Consider the following 13,630-nt stretch of genomic DNA (forward strand, 5'->3'; position numbering starts at 1 on the left):
ATCTATTGGTCTCCCTCTACGATTTTTGCCCTACACACTGCCCTCCAATCCTAAATTTGTGATCCCTTGATGCCTCAGAACATGTCCTACCAACCGGTCCCTTCTTCTTGTCAAGTTGTGCCACAAACTCCTCTTCTCCCCAATTCTATTCAATACCTCCTCATTAGTTACATGATCTACCCATCTAATCTTCAGCATTCTTCTGTAGCACCACATTTCGAAAGCTTCTATTCTCTTCTTGTCCAAACTATTTATCCTCGTTTTGCTTTTGTTGATGTTCATCTTATATCCTCCTTTCAAGACACTGTCCATTCCGTTCAACTGCTCTTCCAAGTCCTTTGCTGGCCCTGACAGAATTACAATGTCATCGGCAAACCTCAAAGTTTTTATTTCTTCTCCATGGGTTTTAATACCTACACAAAATTTTTCTTTTGTTTCCTTTACTGCTTGCTCAATATACAGATTGAATAACATCGGGGATAGGCTACAACCCTGTCTCACTCCCTTCCCAACCACTGCTTCCCTTTCATGTCCCTCGACTCTTATAACTGCCACCTGGTTTCTGTACAAATTGTAAATAGCCTTTCGCTCCCTGAATTTTACCCCTGCCACCTTTAGAATGTGAAAGAGAGTATTCCAGTCAACATTGTCAAAAGCTTTCTCTAAGTCTACAAATGCTAGAAACGTAGGTTTGCATTTCCTTAATCTTTCTCCTAAGATAAATCGTAAGGTCAGTACTGCCTCACGTGTTCCAATATTTCTACGGAATCCAAACTGATCTTCCCCGAGGTCGGCTTCTACCAGTGTTTCCATTCGTCTGTAAAGAATTCGTGTTAGTATTTTGCAGCTGTGACTTATTAAACTGACTGACCTATAAGACTAGGTGTGGTTTAAGTAAGTCATCCATCAGAAGTGGTTAAAATAGTTCACAATAAAGATATACCCAATGGTAATGACCCAGAATTATGTATCAGTGTTCTGTTTATGGTTCTAAGCAGTGAGTTATTAGCAGCAACTGTTCCGCAGGTTCCCCTAGGTAGTGTTACAGGCCCTTCGCTGTTCATTATCTATATAAACGATTTGGGAGACAATCTGAGCAGCCGTCTTCGGTTTTTTGCAGATGACGCTGTCGTTTTTCGACTAATAAAGCCACCAGAAGATCAAAACAAGCAACAAAACGATTTAGAAAAGGTATCTCAATGGTGCGATAATTGGCAGTTGACCCTAAATAACGAAAAGTGTGAGGTCATCAGCATGAGTGCTAAAAGGAACTCGTTAAACTTTGGTTACACGATAAATCAGTGTAATCTAAAAGCCGTAAATTCAACTAAATACTTAGGTATTACAATTACGAACAGCTTAAATTGGAAGGAGCATATAGAAAAAGTTGTGGGGAAGGCTAACGAAAGACTGCGTTTTATTGGCAGGAGACTTAGAAAATGTAACAGATCTACTAAGGAGACTGGCTACACTAAACTTGCTCTTTTTTTTTTTTTTTAATACTGCTGCGCGGTGTGGGATCATTACCAGATAGGATTGACGGAGTACATCGTAAAAGTTCAAAGAAGGGCAGCACGTTTTGCATTATCTCCAAATATTGGAGAGAGTGTTAATGAAATGGTACAGGATTTGGGCTGGAAATCATTAAAACACCGCCCTGCATAGGGACGAACGATCACCACGATAAAATGAGGGAAATGAGAGCTCGTACCGAAATATATAAGTGTTCATTCTTTCCGCCTGCTATAAGAGATTGGAATAATAGAGAATTATGCAGGTGGTTCGATGAACCCTCTGCCAGGCACTTACGTGTGATCTGCAGAGTATCAGTGTAGACGTTTTGACGTTTTGAAAAGGTCCTTGTTCTATTACACGACTACTCTGATGTTAACTTTGTTCTAAGTGTATGTTAACAACCGTTCACCTCCTCAGTTTATCAATTAAACAGTTTACAGCCGCCTGTAAGTAGGGACGAACTTGACTGAATCAAGTGGTCAAAGCTGAGACCAGACGCAGCAATTAATTTTCCCACGTACTGGGCACAAGCTGAAACCACTCGCCTGCCTTCATTTAAATGGACTGACACTCTACCAAGCGAGAAGTTATGAAACAGTTACGAAGCTCAATCCATGTCTGGTATACTGTAGGGAGATGGAATGATCAAGTAAGGGATGAAGGAGTCTTGTAATCAGAAAATAAGCAGAAAATAATAAAAAATGCAAAGAAATGAAGAAATATAATTGTTCAGCACAGACACTATGTGATCAAAAGTAACCGGACACCCCCAAAAACACACGTTTTTCATATTAGGTGCATTTTGCTGCCACCTACTGCCGTGCACTCCCCATCAGCGACCTCGGTAGTCATTAGATATTCTGAGAGAGCAGAATGGGGCGTTCCACGGAGCTCATGGACTTCGAACGTGGTCAGGTGATTTGGTGTCACTTGTGTCATACGTCCGTACACGAGATTTCCACACTCCTAAACATCCCTAGGTCCAATATTTCCGATGTGATAGAGAAGTGGAAACGTGAAGGGACAGGTACAGCACAAAAGCGTACAGGCCGACCTCGTCTGTTGACTGACATAGACCGCCGACAGTTGAAGAGGGCCGTAGTGTGTAATAGGCAGACATCTATCCAGACCATCACACAGGAATTCCAAACTACATCAGGATCCACTGCAAGTACTATGACAGGCGGGAAGTGAGAAAACTTGGATTTCATAGTCAAGTGGCTGCTCATAGCCGCGTGGGATTAACCGAGCGGTCTCAGGCGCAGCAATCCTGGACTGTGCGGCTGGTCCCGGCGGAGGTTCGAGTCCTCCCTCGGGCATGGGTGTGTGTGTTTATCCTGAGGATAATGTAGGTTAAGTACTGTGTAAGCTTAGGGACTGATGACCTTAGCAGTTAAGTCTCATAATATTTCACACACATTTGAACCTTCTTTTTCTTTTTTTTTTATTTTGGCTGCTCATTAGCCACACATCACACCGGTAAATGCCGAACGACGCATCGCTTGGTGTAAGGAGCGTAAACATTGGACGACTGAACAGTGGAAAAACTTTGTGTGGAGTGACGAAACACGGTACACAATGTCGCGATCCGATGGCAGGGTGTGGGTATCGCGAATGCCCGTTGAACGACATCTGCCAGCGTGTATAGTGACAACAGTAAAATCCGGAGGTGGTCGTGTTATGGTGTGGTCAGGTTTTTTCATGGAGGGAGCTTGCACCCCGTGTTTTTTTTTTTTTTTTTCGTGGTACTATCACAGCACAGACCGACATTGATGTTTTAAGCACTTTCTCGCTTCCCACAGTTGAAGAGAAATTCGAGGATGGTGATTGCATCTTTTAACGCGATCGAGCACCTATTCGTAACGCACGGCCTGTGGCGGAGTGATTACACGACAATGACATCCCTGTAACGGACTGGCCTGCACAGAGTCCTGACGTGAATCCTATAGAACACCGTTAGGACGTTCTGGAACGCCGACTTAGTGCCAGGCCTCACCGACCGACATCGATACCTCTCCCCAGTGTAGCATTCTCTGAAGAATGGGCTGCCATTCCCCATGAAACCTTCCAGCACTTGATTGAACGTATGCCTGCGAAATGGAAGCTGTCATCAAGGCAAAGGTTGGGCCAACACCATATTGAAATCCAGGAACTCGTAAGTCATTTACAGCCAGATATCCGGGTACTTTTGATCACATAGTGTATTTTGATAGGAGTCTTTGCTGAAAATAGTAGCTGAGCTACTGATGGAAGATGGCTACTAACAGCGACCGTGACGGCGTCACTTGTTTTCACCACGACTGTATCACACCCTGCAGTTTGGGGTCTCGCGCTCGCCCGTCTCACTTAAACGACGACTTTCTAAAAGCGGTTCTTCACCACTGCTACTACTATTTGTTCATCTATTCACAATGTCGCAATTTGTAGTTCATCTGCAGCTGGTTGAAGTTGGTCGACTTCGGGCCGGGACTATTTTGCGTCCAATCGCTGTCGGTATTGGCGATCTAACAACACAGTATGTGTGTATGTACCGCAAACGTTATGAAGTGATTGGCGTGCCGTGCCAATTCAAACCAGGAAGCACGCGTGTAGCGACATCACTGCAAATTATGAAACTGTGTCTTCTACCCCCCCTGTACAACCTCCTGCCCCTTGCTGGCCATATGCTGTGGGTCGGTGGGTGGAACTTCCTTCCCCACTTGCCACAGGCCACAAAGAATAGTTCAGGATGTTTTGAACAAACTGTACTGGTAATACCTAATCATACAGAGTCTATCAGGCTTATTACAGTTCAGAGTATCAACACTTGTAAGATCAATAAAGGCAGTTTTTCTTCTGTAATTAACTGTTTAATTACAGTTGAAATATTATTCACTAAAGAAAAATAGAAGGAGAAAAGATGCTGCATCCTGGAAGTAGAAGTAGAAAAAACTTTAAAAGAGTTGAAGAATGATAAGCACGTACAATTGATGGATTATCACCAAAGATGGTTAAGAGTCTGGGGAGCAGTTGTGTGAAAGAGATGACTCATCTACGCAGATAAATATGAATGGCCAGATATCTTTCTCGCAGCAGTAATAATACTGACTGAGAAGGAAAGCAATGCCAAGAAATAAGAGAATTTTGACTCACAAATCTCATTTCTCGTGTAGTAAAAGTTATAGTAAGAGTGGTAAACAGAGCTGTTCGCGGAAGACTGGGAAAGTATTGCAGAGGCACATTATTGATTTAGAAGAGGGAGGTTGGGTTGTTTGGGGGAAGAGTCCAAACAGCGACGTCATCGGTCTCATCGGATTAGGGAAGGATGGGGAAGGAAGTCGGCCGTGCCCTCTCAGAGGAACCATCCCGGCATTTGCCTGGAGCGATTTGGGAAAATCTCGGAAAACCCAAATCAGGATGGCCGGACGCGGGATTGAACCGTCGTCCCACCAATGCGAGTCCAGTGTGCTAACCACTACGCCACCTCACTCGGTGTAGTTAGAAGAGGAAAAGATACAAGAGATGCAATCCGACTTTAGAGAGTTACGTGTGACAGATATACTCGACAAGAAGTTCATACTGTTTTCATTGACTTGGAGAAAGCTTTTGATAGAGTACAGTGGAATAAGTTAATGGATTTTCTAAGGAAGAATGGGGTTGATTGAAGGGAATGTTGATTGAAGGGATACAAGGTTGATTACGAATTAGATGAGGAATGCACTATTGGGTGGAGAGTGATCCAAGGGAGTTGTCTCTTCCAAACACGAGTTTGACGTACGTTTGGTGCATATTATTCAGAAATGCTTGAAAGGAAAAATATGAGTGCGAGTTGGAGGTATGAGGATAGAACGTATTCGATTTGCGAATAGTATGGTGTTACTGGCAGACAGCGAAAGAACTGCAATTGGGATGTTAAAACAGTTAAATACGACATGTGAAGCATTCTGAATGAAAATTAATAAGAAAGAGACCAAATTTACGGTGGTAAGTGCAAGAACAGTAAGAACATGGTCAATGATAAAATCTGCTGCAGTTGTAAAAATTATTTATTTCTAATAAGGGAAGCACTACCCGGTTTCAGGACGTATGTCCCGTCTTCAAGTGCACCCGAAAAATTTTTAAAAGAAAAATACTTTTTTTTGGGGGGGGGGGGGGGGGGGGAGTGCGTGGGGTCATCAGTCTCCTGACCAGTTTGATGCGGCCCGCCACGAATTCCTCTCCTCTGCTAACCTCTTAATCTCAGAGTAGCACTTGCAACCTACGTCCACAGTTATTTGCTGGACGTATTCCAGTCTCTGTCTTCCTCTACAGCTTTGCTCTCTACAGCTACCTCTAGTACTATGGAAGTCACTGCCTCGTGTCTTAACAGATATGCTATCATCCTGTCCCTTCTCCTTATGTTTTCCACATTTTCCTTTCCTCTCCGATTCTGCACAGAAACATCTCATTCCTTAACGTATCAGTCCACCTAATTTTCAACATTCGTCTGTAGCATGTAACGGAACCTATTAAAGGCTTTACTTTACCGAAGTATGCGATACCCTCCAAATTCAACCAGTTTAACGAGTATTTATGATTACAGAAAAGTTATTGTGTATGTTAACAATGATTGCATAACATGTCTCCATAAACAGTCAACCCACTAAATTATACTGAATAACTGACCCACACAAAAGTTAATATCATTTGATCACTGATACAGCAAATGTCATCATGTAAAAACACTAAGTTCATCTTAAATAATTGATAGGAAGTACGAAAAATAGTGGCCAACTTACGTATTTTGGATCTCCTTAAATAAAAATCACCCAGTGAAACCTATTTGTTCACTAGGACCGTTTTCACTCAGTATTCACGTAAACACTCCTATTTTAGACGAAAACCAATGTAATTCTTAATAATTCATGTTATTTACTTATTTATGCAAATTAGAGAAGTCAATTGACAAACTTCTAAAAAACGGCCTTTTTGTAACAAAGAATTATTCTGTCAAGTAAACAAATCTGTCTGTCATTTTAATAACCTGTTAAATTATGTCACTCGATATAAATTAATAACTTTTCTGCACAAATTACGATAACAGATGTACATGTGACTTATAAACTATATCTCTTTTTAGTAGTTCTTTGACAAGGTTATAAATACAAGCAGCAGGAAGGATGGGAAGCGGAGTCTGAATGTCACTTTGGTAAAGTGTATGTGTGTTATTGTTCGAGATGGATAAACATTGCAAAGAACATATAAAAGAAGTGCTACTTTGTGTTGTGTCATTGTCTTTGGTGGACAGTGGAATTAAGATGGCCACCAGAGTAAGAAATATTTGAAGTGTAAATATTTGTTGGTTTCGCTCATTATTTATCATCAAAAGCACATCAAAAACACGGGACCTCATCTTTTTACCCCTAGACAACCGGATTTAGAGCCAGCATTAGCATCGAGACACAGCAGCGATCCAGCAAGCAGCAGCGATTACCACAATGCCTTTTAATTGCCCCAACCTAACATCAAGTGCTAATAAGCTCCGTAAATGGGAGTGAAATAGTGCGATTATAGCAATATCTACGACTAGGCGACCATTATAAGCACCACATCTCAAATGCTTCTACTCTCTTCTGTTCCTGTTTTCCCACAGTCCACGCTTCACTACCATACAATGCTGTACTCCAGACGTACATTCTCAGAAACTTCTTCCTCAAATTAAGGCCTACGTTTGATACCAATAGACTTCTCTTGGCCAGGAATGCCATTTTTGCCATTGCTACTCTGCTTTTGATGTCCTCCTTCCACCGTCCATCATTGGTTATTTTACTGTCTAGGTAGCAGAATTCCTTAACATCATCTACTTCTTGGATCAGTTCTGATGTTAAGTTTCTCGCTGTTCTCATTTCCACTACTTCTCATTACCTTCGTTTTTCTCCGATTTACACTCAAACCATACTGTGTACTCATTAGACTGTTCATTCCGTTCAGCAGATCATTTAATTCTTCTTCACTTTCACTCAGGATAGCAATGTCATCAGCGAATCGTATCATTGATAGCCTTGCACCTTGAACTTTAAATCCACTCCTGAACCCTTCTTTTATTTCCATCATTGCTTCTTCGATGAACAGACTGAACAATAGGGTCGGATGACAACATCCCTGTCTTACACGCTTTTTAATCCAAGCACTTCGTTCTTGGTTTTCCACTCTTATTATTCCCTCTTGGGTCTTGTAAATATTATATATGTATTATATTATCTTGCACCTTTTTACATTGTCGAACGCTTTTTCCAGGTCGATAAATCGTATGAATGTGTCTTGATTTTTCTTCAGTCTTACTTCCAACCTCAACCGCAATGTCAGAATTGCCTCTTTCGTACCTTTATCTTTTCTAAAGCCAAACCGATCGTCATCTAGCACACCCTCAATTTTCTTTTCCATTCTTCTGTATATTATTCTTGTCAGCAACTTAGATGAATGAGCTGTTAAGTTGATTGTGTAATGATTCTGGCATTTGTCAGCTCTTGCAGTTTTCGGAACTCTGTGGATGATATTTTTCCAAAAGTCAGATGGTATGTCGCCAGACTCATACATTCTACACGCCAACGGGAATAGTCGTTTTGTTGCCACTTCCCCACAATGATTTTAGAAATACTGATGGAATGTTATCTATCCCTTCTGCCTTATTTGATATTAAGTCAAAGGTCTTTTAAATTCTCATTCTAATACTGGATCCCCTATTTCTTCTAAATCGACTCCTGTTTCTTCTTCTATCACATCAGACAAATCTTTCCCCACATAGAAGCTTTCAATGTATTCTTCCCATCTATCCCCTGTCTCCTCTGCATATACCAATGGAATTCCCTTTGCACTCTTAATGTTAGCAGCCTTGCTTTTAATGTTACCGAAGGTTGATTTGACTTCCTGTATGCTGAGCCTGTCCTTCCGACAATCATTTCTTTTTCGATTACTTCACATTTTTCATGCATCCATTTCATCTTAGCTTCCCTGCACTTCCTGTTTATTTCATTCCTCAGCGACTTGTATTTCTGTATTCCCCAGTTTCCCTGAACATTTTTGTGCTTCCTCCCTTCATCGATGATTTGAAGTATTTCTTCTGTTACCCATGTTTTCTTCGCATTTACCTTCTCCGTACCTATGTTTTTCTTTCCAACTTCTGTGATGGCCCTTTTTAGAGACATTCACTCCTCTTCAACTGTACTGTTTCCTGAGCCATTCGTTATTGCTGTATCTATAGTCTTAGAGAACTTAAAGCATATCTCGTCATTCCTTAGTACTTCTGTATCCCACTTTTTTGCATATTGATTCTTCCTGTCTAATGTCTTAAACTTCAGCCTACTTTCATCACTACTATATTGTGATCTAAGTCTAGATTTGCTCCTGTTTACGCCTTACAATCCAGTATCTGATTTTGGAATCTCTGCCTGGCTATGACGTAACATAACTGAAATCTTCCAGTATCACCTGCCCTTTTCCAGGTATACCCCCTCCTCTTGTGATTCTTGAACAGACTATTCGCTATTACTAGCTGACATTTATTACAGGACAACATTAGTCTTTCTCCTCTCTCATTCCTTGTCTCAAGCCCGTATTGTCATTTACGCTTTTCCTCTATTCCTTCACCTACAAGTGCATTCCAGTCCCCTCATGACTATTAGATTTTCATCTCCCTTTATGTACTGTATTACCCTTTCAATATACTCATATAGTTTCTCTATCTCTTCATCTTCAGCTTGCGACGTTGGCATGTATACCTGAACTATCGTTGTCGGTGTTGGTTTGCTGTCGATTTTGATAAGAGCAACCCTATCAGTGACCTGTCCACAATAACACACTCTCTGTCCTACCTTCCTATTAATAACGAATCCTACTTTCTGCTACTGTTGATACTTCTCTATACTCATCTGACCAGAAATCCTTCTCTTCTTTCCACTTCACTTCACTGATCCCTACTATATCTAGATTGAGGCTCTTCATTTCCCTTTTCAGATTTTCTAGTTTCCGTACCACGTTCAAGCTTCTGACATTGCACGCTCCGACTCATAGAATGCTATCCTTTCGTTGGTTATTCAAGCTTTTTCTCATGGTCACCTCCCCCTTGGCAGGCCCCTCCCTTAGATGTGAATGGGGAACTATTCCGGAATCAATCTTTTGTCAATGAAGGGATCATCATGACACTTCTTCAATTACAGGCCACGTGTCCTGTGGATACGCGTTACGTGTCTTTAATGCAGTGGTTTCCATTGGCTTCTGCATCCTCATGCCGTTGATCATTTTCTTCTGCCTGTCAACACCATTTATATTATCAAAGCTAAGCAAAAGTAAACCTTGTGGGTAGGTATTATTCTTTTCAAAACTTTGCAGAAGCACCTGAAGATGAAACATGTCCTGAAACTGGGTAGTGCTTCCCTTTTTAGAAATAAATAATTTTTACAACTGTAGCGGAATTTATTATTGACAATGAATAACAGTTTTGGATGTCCCGTGAAGAGAAAAGTAAGAGCAACTATGAAGTTAGGAGAGGAAATATAGAACAAGTTGGTACTTTCACATATCTGGCAAGCCTAATTACAGAAGACATGAGGTGCATTAAGGAGGTGAAAATGCAATACGCAAGAAGTCATTTAATAATAAGAGAAGGTTTCTGTGTGGGGGCATGGACAAGGGCCTAAGAAACAGACTAGAGACGTGCTTTACATGGAGTGTGGGATTGTACGGAACTGAGACATGTACACTGAGGAAAGAGGAAGAAAGAAGAACAAAAGCATTTGAGCTGTGGATGTGGGGGAGGATGGAAGGGATAAACTGGATAAATAATGTGAGAAATGAAGTATTGAGAAGAGACAGAAATTTTAAAGGTAATCAGGACGAAGAAATACAAGTGGCTTGTACAACGAATGAGAAAATATTGTTTACTCAAGGACGCTATGAAAGGAACGGTGAATGGAAGAAGAAGATACCTGATGGTGGATAGTATAAAGACAGTAAAGTAGCAAAAGACAGCAGTCCATGGATAGCTAGATGTGAAGACCTGTCCTAGGACAGAACATTGATGAATGAATGAATGAAAGAGAAACAGAAAATTCAAAAAGTGTAAGAGAAATTTAAAACACTGCAAAAACGAAAAAAAATTAACAGCAGCAACTGTTGTGTTACAGATGTTAATTGTCGTTTTTCAAACGAGCCGTATAAACAGAGTAAAAATCTGCGTTTACAATATTTTATAGTTTTTAGAGAAGATAGAAGCAACCAGTTTCTCTATGTGACGTATATGTCGGAAGTGCTCTGTTCCCTGCTAGGGCCTAGGGGCCGATGGAGGTTTTGATGTTAGTCATGTTCGGGGATGAAGTTTAAATTGCCGTGTTATGAATATTGTTTTTGAGATGTTGCTGACCTATGGATTTCTGTCTTTTTTTCTCCTCGACATTTTCAGCAACATCTCTAAAACACTATTTATCACACATCAGTTTGAACAGTGTCTCTAGACATCATTATTGTCAAAACCTTCATAGATCCCTAGCACCTATGATATTTTTGTCACATAAAATAATATCATCTTGGGTTGTCGGGTGCTCTGCCGAATATCAGCGTCGTACTTGCACGATATTTCGGTCACGTAGCTCGTGACCTTCATCAGGTGCGACCTGAGACTGCTCCTCGGGTGGACCTGGTCCAGTATTTATGCCTATGGCCTTCCCCCTCGTGGTGAGCGGGCGCGGACCGCAGGGGGAACGCTTGGTACCCCAGACCGTAGGGAATCATATAGCGCTCTTAGAAAAAAGTGTTCCGAGACTGTTACCTGAAATGCTCCTCCATGATACTGACAAGAGGGAGATTGAGCTAATAATTAAATCACTAAAGACCAAGAACTCTCATGGATATGACGGGGTATCTAGCAGAATACTGAAGTATTGTTCCATGTATGTTAGCCCAGTACTTAGCCATATCTGTAACTTTTCCTTTAGGAGTGGGCGGTTTCCTGACCGATTAAAGTACTCGGTAGTGAAGCCACTTTATAAAAAGGGAGACAGGGATAATGTTGACAATTATAGACCTATTTCTATGCCATCGTTGTTTGCTAAAGTTATCGAGAGGGTTGTATATGCAAGGTTACTGGAGCATTTAAATTCACATAATTTGCTGTCAAATGTTCAGTTTGGTTTTAGAAATGGTTTAACAACTGAAAATGCTATATTCTCTTTTCTCTGTGAGGTTTTGGACGGATTAAATAAAAGGTTGCGAACGCTAGGTGTTTTCTTTGATTTAACGAAGGCTTTTGACTGTGTTGACCACAAAATGTTACTGCAGAAGTTGGACCATTATGGAGTAAGGGGAGTAGCTTACAATTGGTTCGCATCTTACCTTAAGAACAGAAATCAGAAGGTAATTCTCCGCAATATTGAGAGTGGTAGTGATGTTCAGTCCCAATGGGGCACTGTTAAGTGGGGCGTTCCCCAAGGGTCGGTGCTGGGGCCACTGCTGTTTCTTATTTATATAAATGATATGCCTTCTAGTATTACAGGTGATTCAAAAATATTTCTGTTTGCTGATGACACCAGCTTGATAGTGAAGGATCTTGTGTGTAATATTGAAACAATATCAAATAACGTAGTTCATGAAATAAGTTCGTGGCTTGTGGAAAATAATTTGATGCTAAATCACAGTAAGACTCAGTTTTTACAATTTCTAACACACAATTCAACAAGAACCGATATTTTGATCAGACAGAATGGGCATATTATAAGCGAGACGGAACAGTTCAAGTTCCTAGGCGTTCGGATAGATAGTAAGCTGTTGTGGAAAGCCCATGTTCAGGATCTTGTTCAGAAACTAAATGCTGCTTTATTTACCATTAGAACAGTATCTGAAATAAGTGACACTTCAACACGAAAAGTAGTCTACTTCGCATATTTCCATACGCTTATGTCGTATGGTATTATTTTTTGGGGTAATTCTTCTGATTCAAAAAGGGTATTTTTGGCTCAAAAACGGGCTGTTCGAGCTATATGTGGTGTAAGTTCGAGAACCTCTTGTCGACCCCTATTCAATAGTCTGGGAATTCTGACATTGCCCTCACAGTATATATTTTCTTTAATGTCGTTTGTTGTTAGCAATATTAGCCTATTCCCAAGAGTTAACAGCTTTCAGTCAGTTAATACAAGGCAGAAATCCAATCTGCATATGGAATGCACTTCCTTGACTCTTGTGCAGAAAGGAGTGCAGTATTCTGCTGCATCCATTTTCAATAAGCTACCACAAGAACTCAAAAATCTTAGCAGTACCCCAAACACTTTTAAGTCTAAACTGAAGAGTTTCCTCATGGCTCACTCCTTCTATTCTGTCGAGGAGCTCCTGAAAGAGCTAAAAACTTAAGCAAATTCCAGTGTTACATTGTTCATTTTCTTTATTTAAATTTGCGACTTGTCACCTGAATATGTTTTTTTTATATTTCATTTTATCTGTTTCTAATACCATCTTATAATTTCATGTATTGACTCGTTCCATGACCATGGAGACTTCTCCTTAATTTGGTCCCACGGAACAATAAATAAATAAATAAATAAAAATAAAACCCCCAGGAGCGGGTTTGGTGGGCGCGGACCGCAGAGGGAACACCTAGAACCGCAGAGGATGGAAAACGGAGCAGCAACGCTCCAGCAGGTCGCAGGGAATGGGCGCGAACCACAGAGGAAGCGCCTGCAGCCGTTGGTGGAGGGGGAAGGCCATAGGCATAAATACTGGACCAGGTCCACTCGAGGAGCAGTCTCAGGTCGCACCTGATGAAAGTCACGAGCTACGTGACCGAAATATCGTGCGACGCTGATATCCGGCAGAACACCCGACAACCCAAGATGTCATTAGATCGCCGGGAAAGCCTGAAGAGTTACACATAAAATAATGTTTATTTTTGTCTCCTATAAGCACAGTAAAACTTCCTGTACTCTGTGTTTTTTTTTTTTTTTTTTTTTTTTTTTTTTTTTCCTTGCACGCTGTTTCGTCCAGGAGTCAATAACGCACAGAAAATGAATGTTAGATTTTACTATGTGTAGATGGATACCTGCCAACCAACCGAAAACCTAGCGAGACGGCGCAGTTCTCAGCATACTGTACTCGCATTCGGGAGGACGACGGT

General features: G+C 41.0%; 1 protein-coding gene across 1 annotated transcript in view; it reads right to left on the reverse strand.

The window, feature by feature from the left end:
• LOC124551122 overlaps positions 1 to 13,630 on the reverse strand; it is a 79,788-nt gene that overhangs the window by 797 nt on the left and 65,361 nt on the right. The window lies entirely within an intron of this gene.

Source organism: Schistocerca americana, chromosome 9 (genome assembly GCF_021461395.2).
Source record: "Schistocerca americana isolate TAMUIC-IGC-003095 chromosome 9, iqSchAmer2.1, whole genome shotgun sequence".
Taxonomy (NCBI): Eukaryota; Metazoa; Arthropoda; class Insecta; order Orthoptera; family Acrididae; genus Schistocerca; species Schistocerca americana.